General features: G+C 38.3%; 1 non-coding gene across 1 annotated transcript; it reads left to right on the forward strand.

Moving 5' to 3' along the window:
* The first annotated feature begins 1,964 nt into the window (after positions 1-1,964).
* Positions 1,965-2,071, forward strand: LOC122086640. Its single transcript, XR_006142506.1, has one exon. It is a non-coding gene; the product is annotated as a small nucleolar RNA R71 (small nucleolar RNA).
* The last annotated feature ends 12,013 nt before the right edge of the window (positions 2,072-14,084 follow it).

Below are 14,084 nucleotides of genomic sequence, written 5' to 3' on the forward strand. Positions count from 1 at the left end.
ATATTTACACAAGAAATAACAATTTAAATATCTAGAGCACAAAAAGAAGAATGCATCAAAAGAATAAAAAAGAAGAGTTGTGTTGGAATAGCTAATGTTTCGCCACAACGTAGCCCTCACAAAGGCACCCGACACCATGCCCAAATCCATCCTAGACCCACCAATCTCCCACTGGAGATTCGATAGTGGATCCCGGCACCTGTTCCTCTACCGAAAAACCTGTAAAATCATCTAAAAATGTGTATACACGAGGGGTGAGCTCACTAGCTCAGTAAATGGAAAGAAAGGCTCACATAAGCAATTGCATTTCAAATGATACTACAAGCATGAGATTCATTTTAGGCCTATCCACCTAGGCAACATTACTAAGTCATAGGTTACGTGCTACTCACAACCATAGTGCGTGTATACCCCAGGTACGAAACGCGTTCTTCATCCCGTGATACACTGATGAGCACATTTATGTGTGAAATCTATTGTAGTAAAACATGCATTTTACATATTTAGAATGGAGCTACCTTGAGTTTTACTCTCCTTTTGTAGGTTTTATATTCTCAAGGCCTTAAGGACTATCGGGCGCTATATCTCCGATTTTATCATGGTTGCTAAGATGATAAAATTCTGAGCAAGATGGATGTGTTCAATTGCAAGTACACATTCGTTTGGTCAACCGTACAAGTGATTATTCTTTTCGGGCCAGAAAAAGAATAATGGATTAGAACTGAACCGAGATGCAGAACTAGCCTATCTGCAGTTGTCCTAAGGGTATAAGGAATATTCTAAATGCCAACAAGGATCGATAGACCACATCCTTAAGTGATTGAAGATTCATTTTTGGTAACAACTACCTAGTGTAGTTGGTGAGTTGTGGTGTGCAAAATCCCTTGCTTATCAGGAGGTCTCAAGTTTGAACCTCTTAGCTGCCATTTTGTTGAGGTTTTTTTTAGAAGATTTTTTCTCTCCTACTCATCACTTAAAGGAGGCTTGCCAAGACGGTTGTACGTAAATTTGAAGAAGAAGAGAGAGAAAAAAATAAAGAGAAAAAATAAGAAAGAAGAAGAAAAAAAAAGAATGACAAGAACAAGCTATGAAGCATGTCTTTCAAGTTCAATTTTTTTTCTTCAGATTTGTTTTCGCTAATACTAGAAATTACAGATTTGGTTTATTCCATATCTGATTTTTAGTACTGGTAGTATCTCAAATCGATCAAGTTTTCAGTTCAAGGATTGAAGTTCAAGTAAGTAGGCTCCTTCAGTAGTCTTCTCTCCCCCCTCTCATTCCATCTTCTGACTACCCTTTCTTTCTTAATTTAGGATTTTAATTTCAGTTGTTATATTATTGCTATCCCTTTCCCCCAAGGTTCATGGCTAGTGTATGTGTTGGCTTTGCCCCTCCTAGCCATAGAACCATCATTTTATTATTTTTATTTTAATTGTCTCCCTTTCTCTAAAGCCAAGTAGAGTAACCCTTGTAAGTAGAGGAACCTACTTGTGAGTCTCTCTCTAGCTTTACCCCCTTTCTTTTACTTTATTTTTATTTCAGCATTTTTTTCCTTCATTACTTTTTAATCGCGTGGGGTGTTTATTTTCATCTTTTTATTTATTTAATTTTAATTGTGTCGCTTGTGTATTTAAATTCTTAGATGACGAATGGTTAAGACATTATTTTAGATACATATGTTTAGGACAGTAATTAGAATTAGATCACAACCATTAATCGGTTCACTTTCGCATTATTAAAAGAAGCAAAAACTGGTTTCCCGTCCCCCCCCCCACACTTAAGTCATGCAATGTCCTCAATGCATGGAAAGAATTAAAAGCGAAGACAATGCAAAGGTGCTAAAAACTTGTTTGAGATTTTAAAATGTAACCACAAGCGTACCGATCAGTGTAGCTACGGGTCGAACATAGGGAAAGCAGCCATCAATACCCACATAAATTATTTGACATAAATGCCATAAGTCTAGGCCATGGTGAGGGCATTCTTGGAGTAGATCCTTGAATCTCTCTATAAGTTTGGAAAAGGACTCACTAGGCTTTTGCCTAAACTGAAGGATATCACTTCTAAGCTTATTGGTCTTGTGAGTTGGGAAAATTTGCCTAAGGAAGACAACTGTGAACTGTTTCTATGAGGTTATGAAATTTGTGGGTAACCCATGCAACCACTTCTTAGTTTGGTCTTTTAATACAAAAGTGATAAACCTAAGCTTAACAACATCATCAGAAAGTTGTTGGATCTTAATTAGAACACATACCTCCTCAAATTCCCTTAGAAATAGGTATGCATCGTCAGAGGTCAACCCATGGAAGTGGGGCAACATAGTGATGTATTGAGATTTGAGTTCAAAATTATTACCCTGGGCTTATGGTAGAACTATGTAGGAAGATTGGGTTGTTCTAACAATGTAGAACCTATCTTTTAGAGATTTAGGTGAAGGGTTTTGATGTTGGTCTCCCATATTGAAAGGTTTTAAAGAGAGCAAACGTATAGGGTCACTACTTGTTAGATCGCTTCTTTCTAATCGATTCTTAGTATTACGTACCCACCTAACACTCATACAATAGAAAACTATCCACAACTAGAGTAAGACAAGTACAAAAGAATGGATAACAAAACTTTTTTCTTATGATTTTTTGATGTGTTTAATTTTCTTTTTTTTTTTTTTTTTTTTGCCTTTTTGGGAGCTTACCGGCAGGGATCTGGGGTTGCTCAGGTCAATTCCTGAGGTACTGCTATAGGGCGAAACCTATCTTTATCATACTATGAGGCATGACAACCTCCACCAATACAACTATTATCGCAAGTTGTTCTTCTCAAAAATTCAATAAAAGAAAAAGAAAAACAAAACAAAACAAACAAAGCACTCCTATTTACCAAAAGAAATCGAAAAATAATATGGAACTATCTCCCAGGCAACGGTGCCAAAAACTTACGAGAGAACTCACCTAAGTTATCTCAATTATGCGTGAGAAGGAGAAAAAAACTTTACCCAGTCAACCAGAGTCTAACCCTAGGCATCATCAGCCTGTTAGTTCATAAGCACCAACTAATGCACCACTGAATATAGTACAAGGTCAGACCCAACAAGGGCCCTCTACCCAATGTAATGTTGTTTATGCCCTTAAGAGTGGTAGAGAGTACCAACAAAGCATTCCTAAATCTTCCCCATCTATTACTCCTATTAACTCTCCTTCAGTTGAGGACACAAGTGTGCCTCTTGTTCCAGGTTCGTCTAATGAACCTAAAGATTCTTTTAAAATTAAAGATGATTTGGTTGAGGAAACAAAAAATGATCTTCTGAAAAAGGGTAAATCCCTAACAGTCCTTATGTTCTTTCTATCCCATTTCCTAATCGCTTGGTAAACAAAAAGAAGATTGCTTCCATGGATAAAATTTTAGTTTTCAAAAAGGTATAAGTGAACATCCCTCTTTTGGATGCCATATCCCAGATCCCCGCCTATGCAAAGGTATTAAAAGATTTGTGCACTCACAAACGTATCACTAGTGTTCCCAAAAAAGCGTTCTTGACAAGTAACATTAGTTCCATAATTACTCAGCATATAGCAGCCAAGTATAAGGATCCAGGGAGTCCTACCATATCTTGTGTCATAGGCAACACCTACATTGAGCATGCTTTACTTGACCTTGGTGCAAGTGTGAATTTTGTACCTTACCAAGTATACAAGAAACAAGGATTAGGAGAATTAAAAGCCACTGAAACTACTTTTCAATTAGCAGATAGGTCTGTTAAGATTCCTAAAGGGATGGTTGAGGATGTCTTACTAAAGGTGGGGGAATTTATTTTCCCTGTTAATTTCATTGTGTTAGATACCAAGCCCTTCTCAACCAAGGATGAGATCCCAATAATTCTAGGAAGACCATTCTTGACTACCAGTAATGCATTAATCAACTGTCGGAATGGTTTCTTAAGATTATATTTTGGCAACCAAACTGTTGAGTTTAACATGTTTGGGATAGGCAAGCAACCACATATGGAAGAAGGGATCAATATGCTTGAGGATTTTCTAGATTTTTCTAATGATTTAATTACCAACTTTGATATTGATTTTGATTCAGAATTCCAAGAGTGTATTGATGAGTTGGATGATGATAGTGAAAGTTTCTTTTCTGAAGTCTTGAGTCTTCACACACCTGTGGAGCCCTTTGGACCCCTTTTCAATTTCATTCCCAAACCTTCCATAGTTGAGCCCCCTAAGCTACATCTTAAGGAGTTACCATCTTATTTAAGGTAGGCTTTCCTAGGGCCTGACCAAACTCTTCCTATAATAATTTCTTTAAATTTGACTTCTAGCCAGGAAGAGGAGTTACTTAAAGTGTTAAAAGATAATAAGGAAGCCCTAGGTTGGACCATAGTTGATATCAAGGGTATAAGCCCTTCTATTACGCAACACTATATACATCTTATGGAGGATTCCATACCATCCACGGAACCCCAAAGAAGAGCTAACCCAGTGATGATGGAAGCCATTAAGAAAGAGATCCTAAGGTGCTTGGATCATGGAATAAGTTATCCTATTTATGACAGTCAATAGGTAAGCCCAGTTCACGTAGTGCCTAAGAAGTCTAGGGTGACTGTAGTTCCCAATGCCAATAAGAAACTAATTCCAACCCATGTCTAATCAGGGTGGAGAGTGTGCATAGACTACAGGAAACTTAATGTGGCAACCTGGAAAGACCACTTCCTATTGTCATTCATTGACTAGATGTTAGAGAGGTTAGCTGGAAATAAATACTATTATTTTCTTGATGGATATTCTGGCTATAACTAGATCCCAATTGCTTTCGAGGACCAACATAAGACCACTTTTACATGCCCATATAGAACATTTTCTTACAGGCGTATGCCCTTTGGGCTATGCAATGCCCTTGCTACGTTTCAACAATGTATGATGAGTATCTTTTCTGACATGGTCAAAAAATTCTGAAAGTATTTATGGATGACTCTTCAATTCATGGGAATTCCTATTCTAAATGCCTTCATCATCTTTTCCTAGTTTTGAAAAGGTGTATATCTAAGAATTTGGTTTTGAATTGGGAGAAATGCCATTTTATCGTTAAATTTGTTTTTGTTTTAGGCCATTTAATATCTAAGGAGAGAATTAAGGTAGATAGAGCCAAAGTAGATTTAATTGGTAATTTACCACCTCCTCAATCTATTAAGGAGGTCCAAACTTTTCTAGGGCATGCGGGCTTCTACAGAAGGTTTATTAAGAACTTTAGTCAGTTAGCCTGACCTCTCACTTCATTACTTGCCAAAGATGAAAATTTTGAGTTTTCTAAAGAGTGCCTAGAATCCTTCAAACAACTTAAGAATGAGTTAACTAATGCACCCATTGTTCAACCACCTGTTTGGATTGAATCTTTTGAACTAATGTGAGATGCTTAAGATTTTACCATAGGAGCAGTTTTGGGTCAAAGGATTAACAAGTTGCCCACTATCATTTACTATGCTAGTGGGACCTTAAATGATGCACAACTCAATTATACAACCACTGAAAAAGAATTTTTAGCTATTGTGTTTGCATTAGAAAAGTTTCGATCTTACTTAGTTGGTTCACATGTGGTGGTGTATACTGATCATTCTACTCTTAGATACCTAGTTCAGAAGAAGAATGCCAAAGCCTGTCTTATTAGGTGGGTTTTACTTTTACAAGAGTTTGATTTTGAAATTAGGAATAAGAAAGGAGTTGAAAACCTAGTTGTAGTCCATTTATCCAGGATTCCCAATTCCTTTACTGTCGATTCTCCAGTCAATGAGAACTTTTCAGATAAACAGTTATTTGCAGTGTCCAGTGAACCATGGTTTGATAACATTGTCAAATTCTTAGTTTTAGGTGTGACTCCGGATCACTGGTCCACCCAAGATAAGTATATTTTTTATTCCCAAGTTAAGTACTTTTTCTGGGATGATCCTTATTTGTTTAAGATATGTCTAGATCAGATTATCTGATGATGTGCTCCTGATCATGAGCAACATTCTATTCTCACTTTTTACCCTGATTATGTATGTTGTGGGCACTTTAGACCTAAGAAGACTGCCGTAAAGGTTCTCCAATGCAGATTTTATTGGCCCACTCTTTTTAGAGATACTTTTGATTTTTACAAGGCTTGTCCCGCCTACCAGTCTTTTGGCCGTATCAATAAGAGGAACATGATGCTCCTCAACCCTATTATGATAGTTGAGATCTTTGATGTATGGGGCCTCAATTTCATGGGACCATTCTCTAATTCCTTTAGGAATTTATACATACTTTTGGCTGTTGATTACATTTCTAAATGGATAGAGGCCATACCTTATAAATCTAATGATCACAAAGTGGTGATCTAGTTTCTTGAAGAGAACATTTTTTCCCGCTTTGGTACACCACGTGCAATAATTAGTGATAGGGGTACTCATTTTTATAATCGGCCTTTTGATGCCTTAATGAAAAAGTATGGGATCACCCATAAGTTGTCTACCTCTTATCACCCCCAAACTAGTGGTCAAGTGGAGGTGTCTAATAAGCAAATCAAACAAATCTTGAAGAAAATTGTTAATCCCAACCGTAAGGATTGGTCCCTTAGGCTCATTGATGCCTTGTGGGCCCATCAGACTGCATTCAAAATCGACCTTGGTCAGTGTCCCTATCGTTTGGTATATGGAAAAGCTTGTCACTTACCAGTTGTGTTAAAGCATAAGGCCTTTTGGGCAATCAAGAACCTCAACTTTGATTTATCTGATGCAAAAATTCATCATAGGCTCCAACTATCTGAGTTGGAGGAACTTATGAATGATGCCTATGAAAGTTCTAGGATTTACACGGAAAAGACCAAAGCTTTCCATGATAAACACATTCTACATAAAGTTTTTGTAATTGGTGATAAGGTATTATTGTACAACTCTCGATTGCATCTTTTTCCTAGTAAGCTTAGATCCTGATGGGATGAACCATTTATTATCCATAATGTATATCCCCATGGGGCTGTGGAGATTTTGAATCTAGGAACAGGGGTAATTTCAAAGATTAATGGTCAGCATTTAAAACCGTTCATCAAGTTTCCTACTACTAGTAGTAAAGAGGTCATGGGTCTCCATGAACCTCTTTACACAAATGACTTTAATCAGGTATGACCCCCTTGCATTGTCTTCACTTTTAATTCTTTCCATGCATTGAGGACATTGCATGACTTAAGTGTGGGGGAGAAAAACCAGTTTTTGCTTTTTACACTTTGTCTTGTTTGTTTTTCTTTTTATTTTTGAGCTTGCTAAGGATGAAGTCCTACTTTGGATTTTGGCTAATGATCATACCATTCGGTTGCTTGATGTATGAAAATAAAAGTTTTGATTAAGGTACCCATTTTGAACGTATAAAAACCCTGTCGAGAAAAAAGAAACAAGAAACAAGCCTGTGTCTTGAGATCGGACTTTCTTTTGAAAAATAAGAGACCCTTGTTTTATGGTGTTGAACCAGATGTAAGTCTGTGGGTTCCTTATACTTTTGATTTAGAGTTAAGACATTCTTTTTAATTTGGCATGAGTTAACAAATGCACAATTTTAAACGAAATGTGAAATACGGTATAAAGAAGAATAAGATTTGATTCCCTTGGAACTAGACAGGACATTGCACCTCAGGAAGCGTGGTGTCTTGATCAAAATTCCTAGGGAGAAAACTTCTTAAAGAACACTAGAATCACTGTCTTTGTGGGCATATGCAGAAAGTGAAGCTACATAGTAACTTGGGTGTCTGGTGTTTGCTCCACCATGTCATTCAGGCCAAAAGTAGTGGAGTAGAATAGAGTTTATTAAGCGAAAAAATGAGAAAAAAATGTGCAAATGTCATTAATGCTAGTAACATATTTGGTCAAAAACACTCCAACGCCTTAGTCATTGGTTCCTTATTTCTTCACAAGTAGTTTTAATTTAAGATAAGGATGTTTTGGAAGAGACGAAGTGAGTTTCAAATTAAGAAATATGCTAGTGCCCGGAATTGATAGAGGGTAATAAAAGTTCAAGTGTGGGGGTCCCTTGTAAGAGGAATTATCTTTGCTCCAGATCGGTATGGCCCTTACCTTTAGCCAAGGTTAGGATTTGTTTATTTGAATTTTGGGTGTATATTCACTTCAAACACCCATGAGACACAACTCGTCTACTAGGGGGTGACCTAGGGGTTTAAAGGTTTGTTGCACAAGCTAAGTGCAATCGTGGTTCCTACGAAAGTGAGTTAGGTTTTTTGTTTTTATTCTTTCTCTTATTGTTTTGCTCAAGGACTAGCAAAGTCTAAGTGTGTGGAAATTCTGATGAGCACATTTATGCGTGAAATCTATTGTAGTAAAACTTGCATTTTACATATTTAGAATGGAGCTGCCTTGGGTTTTATTCTCTTTTTGTAGGTTTTATATTTTCATGGTCCTTAAGGAATATTGGGCGTTATATCTCCAATTTTACACGTAAAGAGGTCCTATTTCTTTTCAAGGTTGCAAAGAGGATGAAATTCTGAGAAAGGTGGACATGTTCAATTACAAGTACACATTCGTTTGGTTAACCGTACAAGTGATTATTCTTTTTAGACCAGAAAAAGAATAATAGATCAGAACATAACCGAGATGCAGAAACAACCCATTTGCAGTTGTCCCAAGAGTATAAGGAATACTCTAAATGCCAACAAGAATCGATGGACCACATCCTTAAGTGATTGAAGATTCGTTTTTGGTAACAACAACTACCTAGCGTAGTTGGTGAGTTGTGGTGTGCAAAATCCCTTGCTTATTAGGAGGTCTCAAGTTTAAACCTCTTAGTTGCCATTTTGTTGAGGTTTTTTTTAGAAGATTTTCTGTCTCCTACTTATCACTTAAAGGAGGTCATCCAAGATGGTTGTACACAAGTTTGATGAAGAGAGAGAAAATAAAGAGAAAAAATAGGAAAGAAGAAAAAATAAAAAAAGAAATGACAAGAAAAAGCTATGAAGCATGTCTTTCAAGTTCAATTTTTTTTTTTCAGATTTTTTTTTCTCTAGTACTAGAAATTACAAATTTGGTTTATTCTAGATCTAGTTTTTAGCACTAGGAGTATTTCAAATCAATCAAGTTTTCAATTCAAGGGTTGAAGTTCAAGTAAGCAGGCTCCTTCAGTAGTCTTCTCTTCCCCCCTCTCATTCTCTCTTCTGACTACCCATTCTTTCTTAATTTAGGATTTTAATTTCAGTCGTTACATTATTGCTATCCCTTTCCCCTAAGTTTCATGGCTAGTGTATGTGTTGGCTTTACCCCTCCTAGCCATAAAACCATCATTTTATTATTTTTATTTTAATTGTCTCCCTTTCCCTAAAGCCAAGTAGAGTAACTCTTATAAGAGTGACTCTCTGGTCAAGTAGGGAAGCTCATATTATGATGCATCCTTCGGGCTAAGTAGAGAAACCTACTTGTGATTCTCTTTCTAGCTTTATCCCCTTTCTTTTACTTTTTTTTATTTCAGTATTTTTTTTTCCTTCATTGCTTTTTAATTGTGTGGGGTGTTTATTTTCAGCTATTTATTTATTTAATTTTAATTGCGTGGCTTGCGTATTTAAATTCTTAGATGATGAATGGTTAGGACGTTATTTTAGATACATATGTTTAGGATGATAATTAGAATTAGATCACAACCGTTAATCAGTTCACTTTCGCATTATTAAAAGAAGCATAAAAGATAAAGTGGCTGCTCTCCCTATGTTCGACCTGTAGCTACACTGATCCGTATGCTTACGGTTACATTTTAAAATATCAAACATACACCCATAGGGTTATCAGAGAGGGTCAGTCGTGAGTACTCAAAAAAGTGAATCGGAGCTGAACCACAGTAGAAAAGTAAATCGTGGCCGAACTAGAGCAGAAAAGTAAATCATGGCTGAACCACAGCAAAAAATATATGCAGTATGTTCGGCCCTCTGAATATATCACCAAGGTTTTCAACTGTCCTAATGATCAGTCAGGCATACTTCTAACCACCATGGCAGTCCATAACTAATGCTTGTCCCCAGTGATAACCCAACACTTAAACCCCTGTTGGAAAGGATCGTAGCACGAGGGAATGTAAAATCCTAACCACATGCTCCTGTATGAGATAGTACGACTGTATAGTACTTTTGTGTCCCATTCCACAGTGTACCAATGCATTCATTTTCAAACCGACTACGACATCTAATCTAACCACTCAATACATACCCGACCAATCATCATCATAATCCAACAATAGATAAATTTATGCTCATGATTCAAAACAAATGCCAAGTATTTGAAAAGTTAAAGATACAACATATTCCTTCGTAAATGCATCTAGCAGTAGTCAAGCATATGTAAGAGAATGGCATTCATAATGTCAAGATAATATATATGAAATGAAGCTGATGCCATAAATACTCCCAAAAATTAAATCAAAATGCTCTCCCCACTTACTTATTCTTGTACGAGAATATGCACACACGGTACGAATAAGATCCGGTGTGCGAAGACGAGAGTCTCGAAACCTAATAGAGAAAGGAAACTTAGAATATGTCCATTTCAAAACTATGAAATGATGTAAGAAATGGTCATGATGCTTTTCATAATGCGAAGAAGGTTGTCGATGAGTTTGAATTCAAACGAAGCTCATTTGGACCACAGGTGAGCCATATAGGTGGGTAGGAGGACTAACCTATGCAAACTGCCCAAGCAGACAGAACTCAGACACACACCGACGGGTGCTACCAATAAGTCTAGGTACCCACCGGTCCTACCTCCTGGTAGGATCCCGAAGCCCAGTTAGATCTGGTGGGTTATACCAGCAGGTCTAGGCACCCGCTTGTAGGCTCCGAAGCCCAGGTAAGACTGGGGGGTCACACTGGTGGGTCTGGTTATCCGTCGGTGCTACCCATTAGTGTTCGACAAATTCTGTTGTCCTTCTTCTCTTCTTCATCCCACCTCTAGGGAATCCAAGGGTTGTTTCAAACTCATTTCCCACACACTTAAGGCTTCATCCACCTGAACATATCATAGATCTAAGTTCAAATCAAGGTATTGGGAACAAAATCATACCTTAGCTTAAGAAACCCCAAAAACTTTAGGATCCTTTTCCCAACTCAAGATATTTTCAAATCTTGATTTCCCTTCATTTAAAATTTCGAAAAATCACGTAAGGTTTCTATTAACTCTTTGATTTGACCACATACAAGAGGGTTTCATCATATTTCAAGGGTTTATGGAATTACCTACCTCAATATGTAGATCTCAACGCACCAATCACTATTTCGGTGATGAAAAGGTAAAACACGGCTTCGGAAATCAAGGGGAAACACTTTCCTTTACTTTCTTCCCTTCTCTTCCCTCTTTTTTCCCTCTTCTTTACTCCTCTCTACCAACCTTTGGTGAAATAATAAATGGGAGAGGAGTAATGCTATTTATACCATGGATAAATATCTACTAAGGTGCATTTGGTTTTGTCACTCTTTGGCCCGAATTACATTAAACCATGATACCGGGCAAAGTAGCTAGTAATATCGAACATGCATGACTTCACTATGATGGGGAACCCGAAACACGCATGCTCACCCAAGTTGGGCTTGCTAGGGCCCACATTTACCCCACAAGTGGGTCACACTGGAGTGTCTCACCCGCCAGTGCCCACCCACCGGTTGGCCAGAACATGACAATCTTTGCCAGATTTTAGTGGGAAATGGATTTTTAATGCGTATCTCACTCTTGCCACTTATCGTAGACTAAGTTCTCATCATCAAATACGAAAACATACCTTCCCTACTCATACATGGCCTTATGATACGTGTAAGGGTACGGCTTAAGCATGCGAACCACATCGGGCACTGGCTCAATCTTGTCTGACCATCCTGCATTTGATGTCACCTTTGTTGTCATACACCATATGGCACCCGCATCAACCCTTGCCGGTTCGGACCCTGCATGACCAAACTGAACTAACCAATCAATAAACAAGGTTTAGGGAGCAGTGCTCTACATTTACCCCCTTTTTAAAAATGTTGTCCTTAAAATTGAAGTTACATAGTAGTCCAAATAGATGAGGGTATTTAGCCAGGATTTCATCTTCCTTCTCCTAGGATGCCTCCTTAAGTGATTGGTTAGCCCATCGCACCTTTACAAAAGCAACAGAGCAGTTGCGAAGGATCTTTATCTTCTGATCTAGGATTTCAACAAACTGCTCTTTATAAGTCATATCAGCCTCCAAGTACTCTGGTTCCATGGCTAGTATATGTGACTGATCATGAATGTACCGGTTCAACATTGAAACATGGAACACATTGTGAATGTTGCTGAGTGATGGAGAAAGGGCGAACATGTATGCTACAAAGCCAACTTGTTTTAGAACCTTGAACGGGCCAATATATCTTGGACTCAACTTTCCCTTCCTGTGGAGCCTGTGTAAACCCTTGGTAGGAGAGATTTTAAGAAATACTTTCTCCCCCTCTTGTAATTCAATGTCTTTTCTGTGGTTGTTCGCATAGCTCTTTTAACGTGTTTGGGCCACCTTAATCTTCTCCCGAACGACATCAACCTTATCACATGTCATCTGTATCATTTCTGACCCAAGCATTTGGCGTTCTCCCACATCATCCCAATATAAGGGAGTCCTGCACCTCCTGCCATACAGTGCCTCATATGGAGCTACTCCAATGGTGGCCTGATAAATATTATTATAGGTGAACTCTATAAGAGGTATGTTTTCCTCCCAGCAACCACTTATTTCCATTGCACAGGCTTGGAGCATATCTTCTAGTATTTGTATGGTTCGTATTGATTGCCTGTCAGTCTGTGGATGGAAAATAGTATGTAGGTTCAACTGTGTTCCTATGGCATACTGGAGGCTCTTCTAGAATTTAGATGTGAACCTTGGGTCTCTATCTGATACTATACTCACCGGCACCCCATGCAAGTGAACTACATTATCCATGTAACGCTATGCCAACTTGTCCATGGAATAGGTAGTCTTGATCGGAATGAAATGGGCAGTCTTGGTAAGCCTATCAACTATCACCCAGATTGCATCCCATCCCCTTGGGTGTATGAGGTAGCCTAGTAATGAAGTCCATGGTAATCATATCCTACTTCCACTCTAGTATCGAAAGAGGCCATAGGGTCGATGCAGCTCCGCCTTGACCTTCTGACACGTGAGACACTATGCCACATACAGGTCCACTATAATCTTCATCCCTGGCCACCAGTAACTTTACTTAAGATCTTTGTACATCTTGGTGCTTTCATGGGAAGCATGTACTCTGAGCTGTGTGCTTCATTTACTATTTTTTCCTGCATCCCCTAGTCATTGGGCATACATAACCTTTCCCGAAATAATAGTGCTCTATCATTGGCCATTGTGAAATCAGGGTCACCCACCATTTGCTCTTGAATCCTAATTCTGATCTTCTGCAACTCAGGATCCAAGGGTTGTTTCATAATCACTTCCTGCTTGATAGATGGTTGTACTTGTAGGGCCACTAGAGATAAGGTCAACTGCTTAATACTATCTGGCTGCTGATCAAGCTCCAAGTTCACTCCCTCATTTAAAAGGACTCCATCTATTAACATTGCTTCTTTCTTAATTCATGGGCTAGTGGCTAAGTAAGCAAGTGATATGATCTGAGCTTTCAAACTTATTGCATCCGCCACCACATTAGCCTTACTCGAATGGTATTGGATGTCACCATCACAATCTGTTATAAGCTCCAGCCATCTCCTTTGTCTCATGTTCAGATCCCTTTGGGCGAAGAAGTACTTGAGACTTTTGGATTACTGAATATCTCTCACTTCTCCCCATACAAATAATGGCACCCGTTCTTCAAACCAAAGATAATTGTCGCCAGCTCCAAATCATGAGTGGGGTCTTTCTTCTCATACTCCTTCAATTTCCTAGATGCATGAGCCACTACCTTACCATGTTGCATAAGGATGCATTCTAGCCTAATTCTAGAAGCATCAGTGTAGATTGTCATACCACCTGTGCCTTCTGGAATTGTCAATACTGGGGCTGACAACAATCGGCTCTTCAACTCTTGGAAATTGTTTTTGCATTCCTTAGACCATTCAAACTTCACATCCTTTT

The sequence above is a fragment of the Macadamia integrifolia genome, chromosome 1 (genome assembly GCF_013358625.1).
Source record: "Macadamia integrifolia cultivar HAES 741 chromosome 1, SCU_Mint_v3, whole genome shotgun sequence".
Classification (NCBI taxonomy): domain Eukaryota; kingdom Viridiplantae; phylum Streptophyta; class Magnoliopsida; order Proteales; family Proteaceae; genus Macadamia; species Macadamia integrifolia.